We start from the raw sequence: 17,810 nt of genomic DNA on the forward strand, positions 1-17,810 counted from the left end.
TCTCCGCGCCGTGGGGGCGGTCTCGGGGATTCGCCTTACGCACGCCGCCGCATGACGTCGTACGTAGGGGCTGGCTAGCCGCCATCTTGCTTCTTTTTCTCGCTCGCTATCTGCCTCTCGGGCGGCAGCGAAAGTGCTTTGGCGGTTTCTCCATCCTGTAGCTTCGGCTTTCCGGGTCCCGTGGTCCTTCCAGCCGCCCCCTACCCCTATTTCCCCTTTCCCTTTCCCCGTATCAGAACTCGGCGGAACCCCTCGAAGTGCGCAAACACACTCAGCTTGACACCCTGGCGGGTAAGGAAAGCGAGGGCGTAGGAGCTGTGATCAAAGCGGGCCCCATCGGGGAGGGCTGGCGTGGGGCGGCCCGGGGCATGGGAGCGCACCCCGACCCTGGTGCCCAGCGTCGGGGGAGCCGCGTGCAGTGGGGCCTTCGGGTCTGGCATCCCCTTTTTTCTCGTTTACTACCATCGTCTCTGCTTCTGGGGGAGCCTCGGCCTCCTGCTCGGGGAGCGGGAAACCGGAGTCGGATCCGCCCCATGTGGTCTGCAGCGGGAGTTCCGGACCGTCGGTCTCCTCCCACCCAGGCCTTAGCTCAGGCCCTGAAGGGGGATTACGCGTGTTGCCGGTTAAGGGAAGGGAGTTTTCCTTCCCGCAGGAGAGACGGGTGCGCGGTCTCTTTTCGTAGTGTGGGCACGCGTTCCCCAGACTGAAGGGCTCAGGTAGGCCCTTTAATGCCTGCCTTTTCTTCGCGTTCAGTGAGGGTGAAATTTGCAATGAGTCGTGTGCGGGAGAGACCGGGTTAAAGATCGGCTCGGTCAGGGGCTCTTGAGGGAATCAGCACCGTTCCTACTTCCGCTAGGGACGTGCTGCCCCCACTCCAGAGGCGGGTTCGGATAGCCTTTTCTCCCCATAGGCCTCTCCATCCCCTCACCTGTAGGGTGAATCCCACCCTGCGGCTTCCTGGCTTTGAGATAGCGTTAGTATTGGTGTTACGGTAAAGGCCCCACTTTAGGACTTGAAAAAGACATGGTGGGTGGGAGCGGGCAATAGGAATCCTGTTAAATTCTTCCTTTCCTCGAGGGGAATATGTCTAATTCCTTTAAAGGGATGTATATTTGTTTTGACCTGATGTGAGATTCTTTTGAGGTTTCTGACATGCCTGATGTTTGCTGGCTTCTAAGGCTACCCGGATTTCCGCATTGACCGATCTTCAACCTAGGTCCATAGATTCATACCTCGCCAGGGTACTTGGAATTGTACAGTAGGCGGCTGTGCTGTAGGATTTTCATTTGGAATGCCCTCAGAAGAATCAGTATTCTTGATTGGAAGGCTTGATAGGTTACTCTTGCAGATAGAAATGATAGGATGATAACTTAAGCGCCCATCAAGTCCAGCTCCAGCATTTGTTAAAAGTAGATATAACCGCCCTTGTTGGTAATTAAGATGCTGCTTTGACTGGAGCCATTTTTAGGTGTGTGCCATCAGATGCACTGCAGCATCTTTTCTGGCCCACCTCAGATGCATTGATCTCCTAAAAAGAGGAGGAATAGATGGAATTTGGGTTTCTAGCATATAATCAACTAGTAATTCTCTCCTTTTCCGTAGTGGAATTTTCAGAATATAGACTTTTAATTTTACTTTTATATTTTGGTCGAGTGAGTTCTATATATGGTTGTTTTCCCACCTCCACTAGTTGACCTTTACTGAGCACAGAAATATGCTCTTTACATACATTCTCTTTGTTAATCTTACAACAAGCCTTTGAGGGAGGTACTATCATCATCCCCATTTTACAGATGAGGAAATGAAATTTGAGAAATGAAAGTGGTTTGACCAAGGTCACAGGGCAGTTTTTGATGGTGCATAGGTTCAAACCCAGATTGTCTAAACAGAAAGGGGATGCTTTGAGCTATCAAGCTGTCTCCCTGTTCTTTGTAATTTTGTAAACTATAGTAACTAAATAAGATACAGTATTATTAGCCTAGTTTTTGTTTTGCTTGAGTCAATATAGAAACATTGTTGCATGTGAAGGTTAAAGTGTCGCAAGATGTAAAAAATAGATTACAGCTATTCTGGGGATGGGGTAGAAGCTAATTTTTGTACTTTCTATGATTTAAAGGACAATTGAGTAACAGCTCTATGGTATAACATGAGTTTTAAATTCTGCTATCTGGCCTGTATTGATAAAATATTTTCTCATCTGTAAACTGGAGATGATAATAACTCCTTCAAAGAAGTCTTGCCATAGGATTATCATAGATAATGTATGTAAAGGGCTTATTGCTGTGCTCATACATACTAAGACGTCAACTAGCAGTGGAAGGAGAATGGCAGGATAATGGTAGAAGAAAACACTCTCAGCAGAGGGTAACCTGTATATTTTCAGAACAGGGTATACCTTCTTTGATAACTTAATAAATAGTCCACCCCCCCCTTTTTTTTTTTAAGATATTTTTAGACCTAAATATCTTTTTTACAAAACACGTGTGTGTTAGGTTTTGTTTCTTAAAGATTTCTTCATGTTCTGAAGTCAGTACACCTGGTATCAATATATTGGACATGACTGAAAATACAGAAGTTCTGCCTCATCCCAATTCCTGTCTCTCCTCTACCCTTACCCCTCTGTCTTTACTGGTAATATATCTTTGAAGACTAAATTATGTCCTCCAAGACTATATTAAACCTCCAAGTGATTTCCTCCCTCTGTCGTCTCCCAAACACCACTTCAGTATGTAAGTCACTTGAGTAACTTGTGTTTCAGATTCTATTTATGCTGTATTTGTGTAAGGCAAGGATTGATCACTGATAAAATGTTAACACAAATTGGTATAGAATCCTGTTCTTACCATGAAGGAGATCCAGAAGTTGTGTCTGCTTGAGTTATGACTAATATACCTTCAGTAAAGCAAAACTTGTCATTTTATGAACTGGCAAACCCCATGAAAACTTCTCAGTCTATGTTAACTGTTGTTTAGAATTGATATGTTAGTTTTGAGTCATAACATTTTAAACTTCTCAGTAATGCCCTTGATGCATCAGTCAGTACATCTTTTGGGATAAAAGTGTTCTCTGGGGAGGCTAGCTTCAGTAAACTTTTTATTGTGTATCCACCACCACCACCCTCACCCCAGGCTAAATATAGTCTGACCTTTTTGCCAGTTATATTTCTAGTCATTATTTTGCTCTTGATTGACAGAATGCCTATCACATTTTGGGGCCTGTGTTTGAACATATTTGCTGGCAAATCAGAAGAAAGGCTGTTACTGAGTTTCAACAGTTGTCTGGTTGGCAGACAAAAACTTTTATGTGGTTAGTCTGTACCTAGAGTTGAACACAAGATAGCAATGAAATTATTTCTGTCAGTGTAATACACTGATCCGTATGTGGTAGTGCTGGGTGTTCTACATTAAAGAAGAGTAGGACATCATCAGCATTTGTGGAGCACTTCAAAACGTTATTGGGTGTTATTTACGTAACATTATCTAGTAGTATTCTATTTACTTGTCTGTTCTGATACTAGTCTGTTTTCCCTTACTAGACAGTTTCTGTGTTCTTATCACTTTGTACAATACTTGGCATATGCCTAGAGTTTATTATATGTTAATGAGACTAGGAAACACAAAGATTAGACCCACAACTAAGGTTCAGCTGGCAAATAGTGGGGCAAAAGAATACCCCATCATCCCTCGCCCCGCACCTTTATTTACCTACTGGAATCAAATGCTTTCAGGTAGTTTGTGTTTCTGTACTGTACATTGTGAGATTTACTTGCATCAGATTATCCTTCCTAATTTTTAGATTTATTCAACAACATTACAGTTCTTTTAATTTTGTAAGACACAGTGCATCAGAGGGAAATGGCTTTTGGTTCCTACTTCCAAGATGCTCACAGTCTTTAATATTAAAAGTTACTGTGTGATCTTTGGATTCATACTAGAAAATTAAAAATATACAGGCAGGCAATGAAAATTTGGGCAGAAAATTCATATATGGAAAACTGTCTATAGTATAGGTCAAGTGTCCAGTTGATTACAAGTAAAGGCATGATGGCCAGAAGAGACTTAACTGTAATTATTAATAGTCAGTGAGCACTTATCATGCCAGGCACTGAACTAAGAACACTTTGAGGATTCTCTCATTCCATACAATAAGTCTACAATGTGGATTATTTTATTAACATGACACAAGTAGAAAACTGGGATTTAAAGAGATTTAGTAATTTGTTCAAAGTTACTTAGCTAGTAAGTGAGATTTGAATCATTGACCCAGGGCCTCAGTGCTTAACTTGTATACTACATGAATTTCCCAGTGGCCATTGTTTCCCAAACTTTAGTCATTTACAGTTTTTGTTTTATCTTCAAACCATCTGTCAACATTTTTCTTTAATTCAGCTTACCGTCTTTTAATTAAATGAATTTGAAAGAAAAATTTACATGATTATTCGGTGTTAGAGTTTCCCCTCATATGTGTTGAAGTAAACATGTAATTTTAAATATCCCCTTATGGACCACTTAAAATCATGTAATATACCATCAGTAGTCATTTGTATTCCACCCTTTGGAACAAAACTGCTGTAAGAAATGAATCCTGCATAGAATCAGGCAGCAGTTAGCATTAATGAAGGCCAGAAGTGATGAAAGTCCAGAAATAGATTCATCAAACAGGAAATAGCATTGCAGGAGTAGAGATAGAAATTAGAACCTTAACTGCATACTTGGGTCAGCCATGACCAGGATAAACTGCAAGGTAGAATGGGTTTATTTAGACAGAGAAATGTAATAGGATGTCTAAGACAATCTATGGCAAGAGAAGGAGAACACTAATGAGTAACTTGTCACTACAGAAATCAAAGTGAAAGAGAAAAGTCTGAAAATTAGGTTTTGTTAGAGCCAAATATAGCCAAGTTCAGAAAAATATGTGAAAAGTGGCTCTTAGGCTTTGGCTTGAGTGATTGGTGGTGGACCCTAACAGAATGTAGGTCAAGTAATGAGGTTGAAAGGTTAAGCATGGAGGAATTAGTAGTGAGACTTCTTAATTTTTAGGTAGGTTGAATATTCAAATAAGCTCCGGACTAGGAGTTTTAAAACCTAGGGTTAGTCCTTTTGTCACTTTGTGCCAAAAGCTGTTAAACTTTTGGGGCAACTGACTTGGCTTCTTCAAATTGTAGATACACTGTATTCATCTGGAAAATAAAGATAATGCCTGTTTTCCCTATCTTAGTGGATTGTTACAAAGATCACATTAAATGTGTTTCCTATGCTTCGAGAGTCCCTTGGACTGCAGGGAGATCCAACCAGTACATTCTAAAGGAGATCAGCCCTGGGATTTCTTTGGAAGAAATGATGCTAAAGCTGAAACTCCAGTATTTTGGCCACCTCATTCGAAGAGTTGACTCATTGGAAAAGACTCTGATGCTGGGAGGGATTGGGGGCAGGAGGAGAAGGGGATGACAGAGGGTGAGATGGCTGGATGGCATCACTGACTCGATGGATGTGAGTCTTGGTGAACTCCGGGAGTTGGTGATGGACAGGGAGGCCTGGCATGCTGCAACTCATGGGGTTGCAAAGAGTCGGACACCACTGAGCGATTGAACTTAACTGAACTGATGCTTTTTGAATGTAATATTCTTTGACATCATATGAGTCTTCCCTGATGGCTCAGAAGATAAAGAATCCACCTGCAATGTTGGAGACCCAGGTTTGATCCAGGTTGGAAAGATTCCCTGGAGAAGGGAATGGCTACCCACTGCAGTATTCTTGCCTGGAGAATTGCATGGACAGAAGAGCTTGGTGGGCTAAAGTCCATGGGATCGCAGAGTCAGACACGACTGAGTGACTAACATGAGTCCTAACCACATTTAAAACAGAAAAACATGAAAAATAGAAATTGGAAGGCTTCCACTGAGGATATTCTCAATGAGACTGGAAGATCTCCTCATGGATGTGTATGTAGTTAGAGAATGGGTGTCTACAGAAGTTAAAATTGATCTTCCTTCCGCATTCTTTCCTCATTTATAATCTGAAAGTGCAGGGCTGCTGTCTATGGTTCTACCAGTTGTGTACTGCACAGATGCCAGGCTGAGGGAGGTAGCAAGGGCTGAAATCCATCCATAATCTGCTTGCAGAGTCCTGTGCCCTTTGTAGGCCTCCTAGGGGAAGTACTCTTGCCTGGAAAATCCCATGGAAGGAGGAGCCTGGTGCACTGCAGTCCATGGGGTCGCTAGGAGTTGGACACGACTGAGGGACTTCACTTTCACTTTTCACTTTCATGCGTTGGAGAAGGAAATGGCAACCCACTCCAGTGTTCTTGCCTGGAGAATCCCAGGGACGGGGGAGCCTGGTGGGCTGCCGTCTGTGGGGTCCATAAGAGTCGGACATGACTGACGTGACTTAGCAGCAGCAGTAGGGGAAGTTGTGCTTCCTCTTCTCCCTCCCAAGGCATCAACCCCCTCACCAAGAGGAGTACCTGTTTCTTCCCAGAGGGTGTGTTTTCCTGTTTGCACAAAGGCCCTGGGAAGGCCAGTGCTCTGAAAGGCTCCTTAAGGAGAGATGTTAAGGATGCGTTTAGAATGTCAAAAACAACTGGGAGACTGGAGAAATGGTCTCTAGGAACAGAAGGCCTAGAACTTACTACCAAGATGGGTTAAGTAGTTGCACAACAGCAAGTACAGAATTTCAGTTTATCTAGTATATTTTAAAGATGGGCACTATAACGTATTAAACATTTCTAGTAATTTGGGAACAGTATATTAAAATATACATAGATTATCAGCTTTCAGAGAGGCAAGAGCATACATGAGTAAAACTATACTTACTATTTAATCTTTAAAAAAAAAACTAAATATTTTGGCAATATGATTATTGTTGCTTGACCTGTACTTTTAAGTAACTTAATGTTTGGTTTAAATTTTGTAGATCTTAACTGAAGAATATTACATGAAAAATTGCTTCTGAAATGAGACAGAGGAATTTTGTTTCAAAAGCAGGAAAAGGATGTTATTGAAATCTTTTGACAGAGATATGGAAGATTGGTTATATTGCTGTATAAGTGTTAAAATTAGATTAAGAAAAACTGGATTTTTCAATGTACAGTTCTGTAAGTTTTGGTAATGTGTAGTTACATGTAGCTACACAATACAGAATGTAGAAAGGTGAAATATCTCCCAGCTGTAGAATCAGTCTTCTGACATTTTGGAGACACATTATCTCTCTTGAAGAAAGAACTGTTGAATATGGATTGAAAAGTCAAGAACAGCTTACATGTGCTGATTGCTTGAAATCCTGACCTTACCATCACCACCACCAACCCACCCCACCCCCCAAATTTTTTTTCTTTCGGTTGTATTTGTCACAAACCTGAAAACATAGTATAAAAGTGGAAGTAGAAAGAGCTGGGTAAGTTAACATGTCTCGAGACAGATCGTTTTAATGGTGGAGGAATAGAGCCAGTGCTTGATGGGGAGGGATGCTAACTAGTTTTCTATACTTAAAAATTAAAACTTTAAATTCCAACCCTTAAAGACAGCTTTTTAGTCGTATGAAAAGTTTTGAATAATTAATGATGTTGGATGACCATCTTAGGACAGTGCTTCTCTTTTTCTTCCGTAATACCCAACATACTTAACCTTGCAAAAAAACAAAGTTCACTAAGAAATTATTTATTTTTTATTTATTACATATAAGTTTGAAAGTGTTAAATTAGCATTTATTAAGCTTATTATTAAGTACTAGACACAATTTAACAGCTCTGTACACACTTAAGACTCACAACAGGCCAGAAGATGTAGCCCACAGATGGGGAAAGAAAAATTCAGAATTACATTTAATGACAGAAAATGCTTATGCCATAATATGTGTATGCCACAATTATGCTATAAAAATATCACCCAGCTACTAAATGTTAGCGCTGAGATTTAAACTGAATCAGTTTTTAAGAGAAGTAATTGTGTAATAGGAACAATTTTAAAATATTTCAGATTGTCCAAAAGAGTGCTCTGACAGTCACTTTATAGAGGAAGTGATAGGCACACAGCTTCACTTTGCTGGTTTATAGTAGTTTATAGTACAGAAGATTTGATAGCTACATTTCTTTTCTGATTTTTAAGGCTTTCTTGGCCCCAGAGTCTTAATTTCACATTTCATTTACTAAGAACAGCCTGAGTGCTTCTACCATTTTGATTAGAATGCCAACAGATCTATTTATATTACACTTTGTTTTTTTAAATGACAATTTTTAATGCTTTTGCTGTAGTGATATTGTAGTAGAGGCATTCAACATATGGCGATATTCTTAGCTTTACTATTATAGAAGCAGATGATCTTAAGAAATATTGGCTATCACTCTTTGATTTATTTTTTTAATTTATTTTCTATCAAAATGTGGTTGATTTACAATATTAGTTTCAGGTGTACAGCACAGTGACTCAGTTATACATATATATTCTTTTCTAAGTTATTACAAGATGGTGAATACAGTTCCCTGTGCTATACAGTAGATCCTTGTTTATTTCTTTTATATATAGTAGTATGTATCGTTAATCCCAAACTCCTAATTTACGCCCCCCTTCCCCAAATTCTTTTCTCATTGGGAACCATGTTTGTTTTCTTTGTCTGTGAATCTATTTCTGTTTGGTAAGTCAGTTCATTTGTTATTTCCCTAGATTCCACATATAAGCAGTATCATATCCTTGTCTTTCTTGTCAGAGTTACTTAGTATGATAATCTCTAGGCCCATCCATGTTGCTGCAAATAACGTTACGTCATTCTGACTTTAGAATTACTAATTATGAGCCTCCCTGGTTGGCTCAGTGGTAAAGAATCTGTCCGCAGTTCAGGAGATATGAGTTTGATCCCTGGGTCAGGAAAATCCCCTGGAGATGAAAATGGCAACCCACTCCAGCTTCTTGCCTGAGAAATCCTATGAACAAGAAGAGCCTGGTGGGGGTCTTCATGGGGTCACAAAAGAGTTGGATACTATTTAGCAACTAAACAACAACAAAGTGATTATAACAGTTAAAAATGAAAGTGACCATAGAACTTGACCAGTTCATTCTCATTCAAAGCAGAAGTTACCTTTTAAAATATTTTTGATAAAGGCTTATCTTGGTTCTGCTTGAATGTATCTGGTGCCCAGGAAGATGCTGTAGTTGACCTTTGGCATTCATATTTTAAGGTCTTCTAAGTTTCCAAATATTTGAACACCATAATAGCATTCAGACCTCTTCACTTTCTCTTGGCTTCCATCATCTGCACCAGAATTTGGCTTTCTTTTCAGAGCTCTTCTTCCCCTCCCCACCCCCATCTCCACCCCCACACACGGAAACAGTTATGTATCTCTTCACAAGAGTTACTGTTTCTCTAAAAACCAAAACAAGCCATGGGCATGGAACATCAGGAGGGAGAGAGAATATCTTAGGTTTATTTCCTAGAAGCACCCTTCTCTCACGTACCTCATGGTATTGGATGCACATTTTGTGCCTCAGCAAAAATACGTATCACTTCATTTCACAGCTCTTTGGGTTGCTTGGCTAATGGTGAAAGTAGAGAATGAGTTTAAGATATAACTTCTTCCACCTGTGGATAAACTGAACAGAAAGTTTTTCATTTGTATCCAGTTTAGTTTGTTTTTATTGGTTATCTTAAGAATTGAGAGTAATACTCTATAAACTGTGTGATAAGCACAAGATTCAGTAGAATTGTCACAGTTCCAGAGTTGTACATTAGATTTCTGTTAAAGTAGCAGTTTTTATAAAACAGTAGTATCACACTTGGAGAAGGCAATGGCACCCCACTCCAGTACTCTTGCCTGGAAAATCCCATGGATGGAGGAGCCTGGTAGGCTGCAGTCCATGGGGTCGCTAGGAGTTGGACACGACTGAGGGACTTCACTTTCACTTTTCACTTTCATGCATTGGAGAAGGAAATGGCAACCCACTCCAGTGTTCTTGCCTGGAGAATCCCAGGGACGGGGGAGCCTGGTGGGCTGCCGTCTATGGGGTCGCACAGAGTCGGACATGACTGAAGTGACTTAGCAGCAGCAGCAGTATCACACTGCTAGCTGTCACTAACTGTCCTTTTTGATATGAACAGACTAAATCTGTATTCTATATTTATGAAAGTCAGTTCTTGAAGTATGACTATATAGCTATTTATTAGATCTAATTTAGTTCTACTCAACATTTGAATATCTTTTTAAATCTTAAGAAAATCATTTAATGCATTGTTACTCTTTCAGATGTATGTGTCATATGTGGTGTCTACTTTCCAGGTCTTTATTGAGGTTTTTGACAAGAAAAGAAAGGACAGGCTCCAATATATTCATATTTCTGGTCCCATTAATTCATATTGATTGTTCAAATATCAAAATAATTTTCAGCCTCAAATATTTTGTGATTCTCATTTGTCATGTATTTAAGGAGTACATAAAGATTAGTACTTTGATTAGTGTGTTTAAAGTCAAGCAACTAGAGGAGGGATTAATCAAAAATAAGCTTTTTAGAAAGATAATATTTTACAACATTGTAAATCAACTATATTCCAATAAAAGTTAATTTTAGAAAGAAAGGTAGAATTTTGTGACTGCTAGTTGACCTGGAACTCAAGAGTGTGGTGAATGTCTTGACTTCTTTACTTGAAATGGAAGATCTAGTTAAAATTTGAGTGATGAATGCTGTTTTCTGAAGTTATATATCAATCTTCTCTATCTTTGTTAGCTCCAGCTACCATAAGAAAAATACCTTAAACAAGAGAAATGTGTTAACCACAGTCCTGGAGGCTGGAGGTCCAAGACCAGGATGCCAGCATACTTGGGTTCTGGTGAAGTCTCCCTGGCTTGCACATGGCTGAATGCCTTCTAGCTGAGTTCTCACATGACTGAGAGAGAGCTCTAATATTTCTTCCTCTTATAAGAGTTCAGTTCAGTTGCTCAGTCATGTCTGACTCTTTTTGACCCCATGGACTGCAGCATGCCAGGTTCCTGTCTATCACCCACTCCTGGAGCTTGCTGAAACTCATGTCCGCCGAGTCGATGATGCCATCCAATCATCTCATCCTCTCTCATCCCCTTCTCCTCCTCCCTTCATTTTTTCCCAACATCAGGGTCTTTTCCAGTGAATCAGTTCTTTGCATCAGGTGGCCAATCCTTCAGCTTCAATCCTTCCAATAAATATTCAGAATTGATTTCCTTTAGGATTGACTGGTTTGATCTCCTTGCAGTCCAAGGACTCTCAAGAGTCTCCTCCAATACCACAGCTCAAAAACATGAATTCTTCAGTGTTCCGCCTTGTTTGTGGTCCAACTCTCACATCCATACATGACTACTGGAAAAACCATAGCTTCAACTAGACAGACCTTTGTTGGTAAAGTAACATCTCTACTTATGCTGTGTAGGTTTGTCATAGCTTTTCTTCCAAGGAGCAAGCATCTTTTAATTTCATGGCTGCGGTGATTTTTGGAGACGAAGAAAATAAAGTCTGTCTCTCTTTCCATTGTTTCCCCATCTATAGGCCATGAAGTGATGGGACTTGATGTCAGATCTTTGTTTTTTGAATGTTGAGTTTTAAGCCAGCTTTTTCACTCTCCTCTTTCACTTTCATCAAGAGGCTCTTTAGTTCCTCTTTGCTTTCTGTCATAAGGCTGGTGTCATCCGCATCCCTGAGGTCATTGATATTTCTCCAGGCAATCTTGATTCCAGCTTGTGCTCCATCCAGCCCGACATTTCGCATAATGTACTCTGCGTGTAAGTTAAATAAGCAGGGTGACGATATACAGCCTTGATGTTCTCCTTTCCCAATTGGAAACCAGTCCATTGTTCCATGTCTGGTTCTAACTGTTACTTGTCAACCTGCATACAGATTTCTCAGGAGGCAGGTAAGGTGGTCTGGGATTCCCTTCTCTTTAAGAATTTTCCAGTTTGTTGAGATCCACACAGTCAAGGCTTTAGGGTAGTCAATGAAGTAGATGTTTTTCAGGAGTTCTCTTACTTTTTGTATGATCCAACAGATGTTGGCAATTTGATCTCTGGTTCCTCTACCTTTTCTAAATTCAGCTTGAACATCTGGAAGTTCTTGGTTCATGTACTATTGAAGCCTGGCTTGGAGAATTTTGAGCATTACTTTGCTAGCGTGTGAGATGAGTGCAGTTGTGGGATAGTTTGAACATTTGGCATTGCCTTTCTTTGGGATTGAAATGAAAACTGACCTTTTCCAGTCCTGTGGCCACCACTGAGTTTTCCAAATTTGCTGGCATATTGAGTGCAGCACTTTCACAGCATCATCTTTCAGGATTTGAAATAGCTCAGATGAAATTCCATCACCTTTGCTAGTTTTGTTCGTAGTGATGCTTCCTTGACTTCACATTCCAGGATGTCTGGCTTAGATGAGTGATCACACCATTGTGATTATCTGGGTCATGAAGATCTTTTTTGTACAGTTCTTCTGTGTATTCTTGCCACCTTTTAATATCTTCTGCTTCTGTTAAGTCTGTGCCATTTCTGTCCTTTATTGTGCTCATCTTTGCATGAAATGTTCCCTTGGTATCTAATTTTCTTGAAGAGATCTCTAGTCTTTCCCATTCTACGTTTGTCCCATTCTAACCCAGGTATATATATGTTCCCATTCTATAGTACTTATAGAGTACTATGCCCATATGAGGCTCACTCTCATCCCCTCAGTTAACCCTGGTTACCTCCCAAAGGTGCCAGCTCCAAATACCTTATGTTAATTGGTGTTTAGGGCTTCACCATGTGAATTTTGGGGAGACACAATTCAGTTAGTAGTCACCCCTCCTTTTACAATCTATAGTGCATTGATTCAGAGAAGGCAATGGCACCCCACTCCGGTACCTTTGCGTAGAAAATCCCTTGGATGGAGGAGCCTGGTAGGCTGCAGTCCATGGGGTCGCTAGAGTCAGACATGACTGAGTGACTTCACTTTTACTTTTCACTTTCATGCACTGGAGAAGGCAATGGCAACCCACTCCAGTGTTCTTGCCTGGAGAATCCCGGGGACGGGAAGCCTGGTGGGCTGCCGTCTATGGGGTGGCACAGAGTCGGACACAACTAAAGCGACGAATCAGCAGCAGCAGCAGTGCATTGATTCTTATGCTTTTTGCATTAATATACTTCAAAATGATGTTTCTACAACAGTTGAAATACATTTGTTGATTGAGATATCACTGTCTTGTTGCTTTAACTTTTTATCCTTGATATTCAACTCTATTATAATACAGTAACTTTTGATACTGAAAACTTGAATCTTTAAAAATCTCTTAATCTCAAATGATATTTATTACTACATATTTTAAATGATATTTATTATTCCATGTTTGATGTTTATTTCTTCTGTAATGAAAATTGAGTTCTGATTTTCATATGGTGAGTTTGCCTTGGTTACTGGCTTTGATATCAAGTCATCACTTCCTATATTATGAGTTTTATTAAAGTTATTTCTTTATTAGTAAGTTTTGGTGACTTAGGCTTTGAGCTCTTACATCCAACTGATATTTTTACATTCTGCATCTCTATAGCTCAGATTTAAGTAACAATTTGGCTTCAAGAGACATTACTGAGTTAGACTGTATAGAACTTGGATCCCTCTTTATGTTAGAAATGGGAGACATAAATATCAAAGATTACTCAGGGTTTTAAACCAGAGGTTAAGGGAAATGGTTATGGTAAAATCAGGGAGAACATGTTTTGGAAAGCAGATAAACATTTTTTGAAAGCTTCTTTTAGGGGAGGGGGAATAATCTTTAATCTCCCAAAAATGTTGCAAAAATAGTTCCAAGAGGGACTTCCCTGGCTGAGACTCCCTATTCCCAGTTCAGGAGGTCTGGGTTTGATTCCTGGTCAGAGAACTAGATCCTCCATGCCTCCGCTAGGAGTCTACATGCGACATAAAGATCCTCAATGCCACAGTGAAGATCTCAAAGATCCTGCATACTGCAGCTAGGACCTGGCGCAGTAAAATAAATATTTTAAAAAACAATACAAAGAATTCCCACATGTGTTCATCCATAGTCCCTGACTATTAATGGTTATTACTGTATTCGTTTTACCATTTTCTGTGTTGTATGTGTGTACACACTCAGTGCATGTTATGTGTACTTAACTTTTCATTACCTGTAAACTTAAATTCAAATGACAAGCTCCTATGCCTCCACTTTTCTCACACAGATAGTACACTTTCTCCTGTTTTGTTGTTGTTGTTGATAAATGAACAAAGCAATCAGTAATAAACTTGATTCAGCAAGCATTAAATAATCACTATTGCTAGAGTTTTTAATTCAGTCTTTTTGAAATTTCCAGTCCCTTCTACCTTCCTTATTTTTTTCCAACTTCTCTTCATTCTTGTGAAGTTTAGACTTTCTTGAAATGTTACTCTAATCATTCTGGCAGTATCCTTAGCTCCCTTTTCTTTACACCTATCTGACACAACTCTAATTTCTTATTCAGTCCAGCTGCTTACAAAGCCTCCCATTACTCCCCACTCCTAGACGTGCTGCTAAACGTTGTTCAGTCGCTCAGTTGTGTCCAGTTCTTTGTGACCCCATGGACTGCAGCATGCCAGGCTTCCCTATTCTTCACCATCTCCCAGAGTTTGCTCAGACTCATGTCCATTGAATTGGTGATGCCATCCAACTATCTCATTCTCTGTTGTCCCCTTCTCCTCCTGCCTTCAATCTTGCCCAGTATCAGGGTCTTTTACAGTGAGTCAGCTCTTTGCGTTAGCTGGCCAAAGTATTGGAGCTTCAGCTTTAGCATCAGTCCTTCCAGTGAATATTCAGGGTTGATTTCCTTTAGAATTGACTAGTTTGATCTCCTTGTGGAGAAGGCAATGGCACCCCACTCCGGTACTCTTACCTGGAAAATCCCATGGATGGAGGAGCCTGGTAGGCTGCAGTCCATGGGGTCGCTAAGAGTCGGACATGACTGAGTGACTTCACTTTCCCTTTTCACTTTCCTGCATTGGAGAAGGAAATGGCAACCCACTCCAGTGTTCTTCCCTGGAGAATCCCAGGGTCAGGGGAGCCTGGTGGGCTGCCGTCTCTGGGGTCACACAGAGTCGGACACGACTGAAGTGACTTAGCAGCAGCAGCAGCAGTTTGATCTCCTTGTAGTCCAGGAGTCTCTCAGGACTCTTCACCACCATTCTAAGGCATCAGTTCTTCAGCGCTCAGTCCTTTTTATTGTCCAGCTCTCAGAGAGTCCATATGTGACTACTGAAAAAACCATACTTTGACTATATGGTCCATTATTGGCAAAGTAATGTCTCTGTTTTTAAATACGCTGTCTAGGTTTGTCATTGCTTTTCTTCCAAGGAGCAAGAGTCTTTAATTTCATGGCTGCAGTCAGTCCACAGTGATTTTGGAGCCCAAGAAAATAGTCTCTCACTGTTTCCATTGTTTCTCCATCTGTTTGCCATGAAGTGATGCCATGATCGTAGTTTTTTGAATTTTGAGTTTTAAGCCAGGTTTTTTCATTGTTAACAGTCTTCAAACCACAGTCTTGGGAATACTTGTGTCCCTGGTTTCCAGCTGCTTCTGTGTTTTCAATGCCTCATTTTAGTAGTTGACTTTCTTTCCTCCCAGTTCTTTGAACATCTTTTCCAGCCTGTTCAAACCTATACTTAGTTGATGGAGATCAGCATATGTCTTTCATTTGTTCCTAGTATTGCCTGATAATATAGTAGACACTGAGTAAATGTTTTTGTGCTTGAGTGGGGGAATTAGATGTTTTTAGTTTGTAATTCTGTCAATAAATTTAAGTGAAGATATTTTGTTTTATACACAATTAAAAATGAATGTGTAAAGATTGTAGCTTGATGGAAGGGTTTGGTTGGGAATTATCCTTACTGAAGCAGTGAACAGTATATTAGATGGCCAAAGAGGAAAGCTCATAGAGAATAGAAAGCTGACAAAACCAACTCTCCTGTATAGGGATAGGAAGAAAAATGATACAGATGTCAGTTACAGGAACCAATGAAAATGGTTTACACATAAGGTCTTTATATTTGTATGTGATACTTGACGATTAGTAGTGTATATTCTTCTTTTATTTGTTCAATAAAACGTTTGTTAAATGCGTCCAGTGCGCTTCTCTGGAAATGTTTGCAGTTTCTTTTTAATGTTAGATAATTTAAATGAGTGGGACGTTGTGCTGTGTTTCCTAAAGAAACTAAACAATCACCATAAGAACGTTGAGGGAAGAGAAGTAAACAGATCTTGGATACCTAGAAGCTCATGGAGGCCAGAAAGATTATAATTCTGTCATTTAATTGAATTTTGCAGGTTGGTGATTTGCAAAAGTATGATGTCACCCTGTAATATACTAGATTTTAAATATCACTTAATATTCTTGGTTTGGAATACTTACAAATCTTTTTGTAATTATAAATCAGTCACCTTAGAATCTTACAATTTTTGGCACTGAAGAAATTTTAGAAATGGTACCTAATCTCTTGGTGTGTGGATATCCCTTAAGATTTTTTTCCCACAAATATTCAGCCTGCAATACCTGTCCTATCATGAAAACCATATTTGTGTTATCATTGTTCCATTCTTTCATTTCAAAAGGTTGATGTTTATATTATGGTAAGCTGCTGCCTTTCAAATTTCCCTTAAGACCTTTTGGAAACAGACTGCTTTGAAAGAACTGACTTCCTTTTTTTCCCACTCTCCTCCATTTCTTCCTTTCAACTTTTTTTTTGTTTTTTGCTCAAAAAAGGTAACATATTCACTGTTCAAAATTTAGAAAATGTAGGTGCATGTTTTGCTACATCTAATTTCAGTGGGGAAAACAACTAGTTTCTTACCAGCTTTGCTCAGAGTCATAGAACTTTGAATTTAGATGTTCACTTTTTCTTTCCTTAAACAGAGAAAGAGGATCTATTATTCACACAGCTTTGTTTTTGCAGACTGACCCTCAAATCATAATGATTTAGACTTTTAAGTACATAGTAGACAGGGTAGTAATATATATATAAATTTTAAAAATCAGTTTTATGTCTAGAAAATGCAAATATTTGTGGTTTATAATGTATAAACCATATAAAATATGTGTATATTAAATATAAATATGTGTGTATGTTTGTATTTTGGCCTCACTGTTCAGCTTATGGGAATCTTAGTTTCCTGACCAGGGATTGAACCCAGGCCACCACGGAACTAAAAACTATTCTTTATACAAATGATAAAAAGCTTTCAAAATTAAAAGGGATACAAATAGAGGATATAGTTCTTTGGTCTCTCGTAACTGTCCATGTGTTTTTTTGAAATCAGAAGATAGCAAGTTTGAAGAGAGTATTCCTCTAGAACAGACAGCTTCAAAGGTTTTTTTTTTTTTTTCTTTAATTACTAATTTATGTCAGTTGTACCCTTTTGTTACTCAAGATGTGGGTCTACTGAATGCAGTCATGCATTTACTCAGAAATTGAGATTTTTTTTGGATTATTTTCTCCTCGATTGGAGAAGGAAATGGCAACCCACTCCAGTATTCTTGCCTGGAGAATCCCCATGGACAGAGGAGCCTGGTGGGCTACAGTCCATAGGGTCACAAGGAGTTGGACACGACTGAGCGACTTCACTTTCTTTCTTTTTTTTCTCCTCCATTGGCTCTTCATGACATTTAGAACAAACACATGGATGATAACTCTTTTTCTTAGCCTAAAATATTCTGCAAAATTTGACCTCTGTCTACCTGACTTCCTCTCCTGCCTTGTTTTCAGGATCAGAATTGCTTTGTTTTTCTGGTGGTTCTCAATCATAGCTATCCTTTAGAGACACTTGGGGAGCTTTTTAAAGAATGTCATTGTCAGA

At 39.6% G+C, this 17,810-nt stretch overlaps 1 protein-coding gene across 13 annotated transcripts in view; it reads left to right on the forward strand.

Moving 5' to 3' along the window:
- Positions 1-102: 102 nt before the first annotated feature.
- Positions 103-17,810, forward strand: part of PRRC2C (proline rich coiled-coil 2C) — a 95,564-nt gene continuing 77,856 nt past the window's right edge. For 9 of the 13 annotated variants that reach the window (XM_070768156.1, XM_070768150.1, XM_070768160.1 and 6 more), the window contains exon 1: positions 103-291. The gene's annotated coding sequence lies outside the window, so the exon portion shown is untranslated. The remainder of the gene's footprint in view (positions 292-17,810) is intronic. The other 4 variants (XM_070768157.1, XM_070768154.1, XM_070768158.1 and 1 more) reach the window with 1 other exon arrangement.

This window comes from Bos indicus, chromosome 16, assembly GCF_029378745.1.
Source record: "Bos indicus isolate NIAB-ARS_2022 breed Sahiwal x Tharparkar chromosome 16, NIAB-ARS_B.indTharparkar_mat_pri_1.0, whole genome shotgun sequence".
Taxonomy (NCBI): Eukaryota; Metazoa; Chordata; class Mammalia; order Artiodactyla; family Bovidae; genus Bos; species Bos indicus.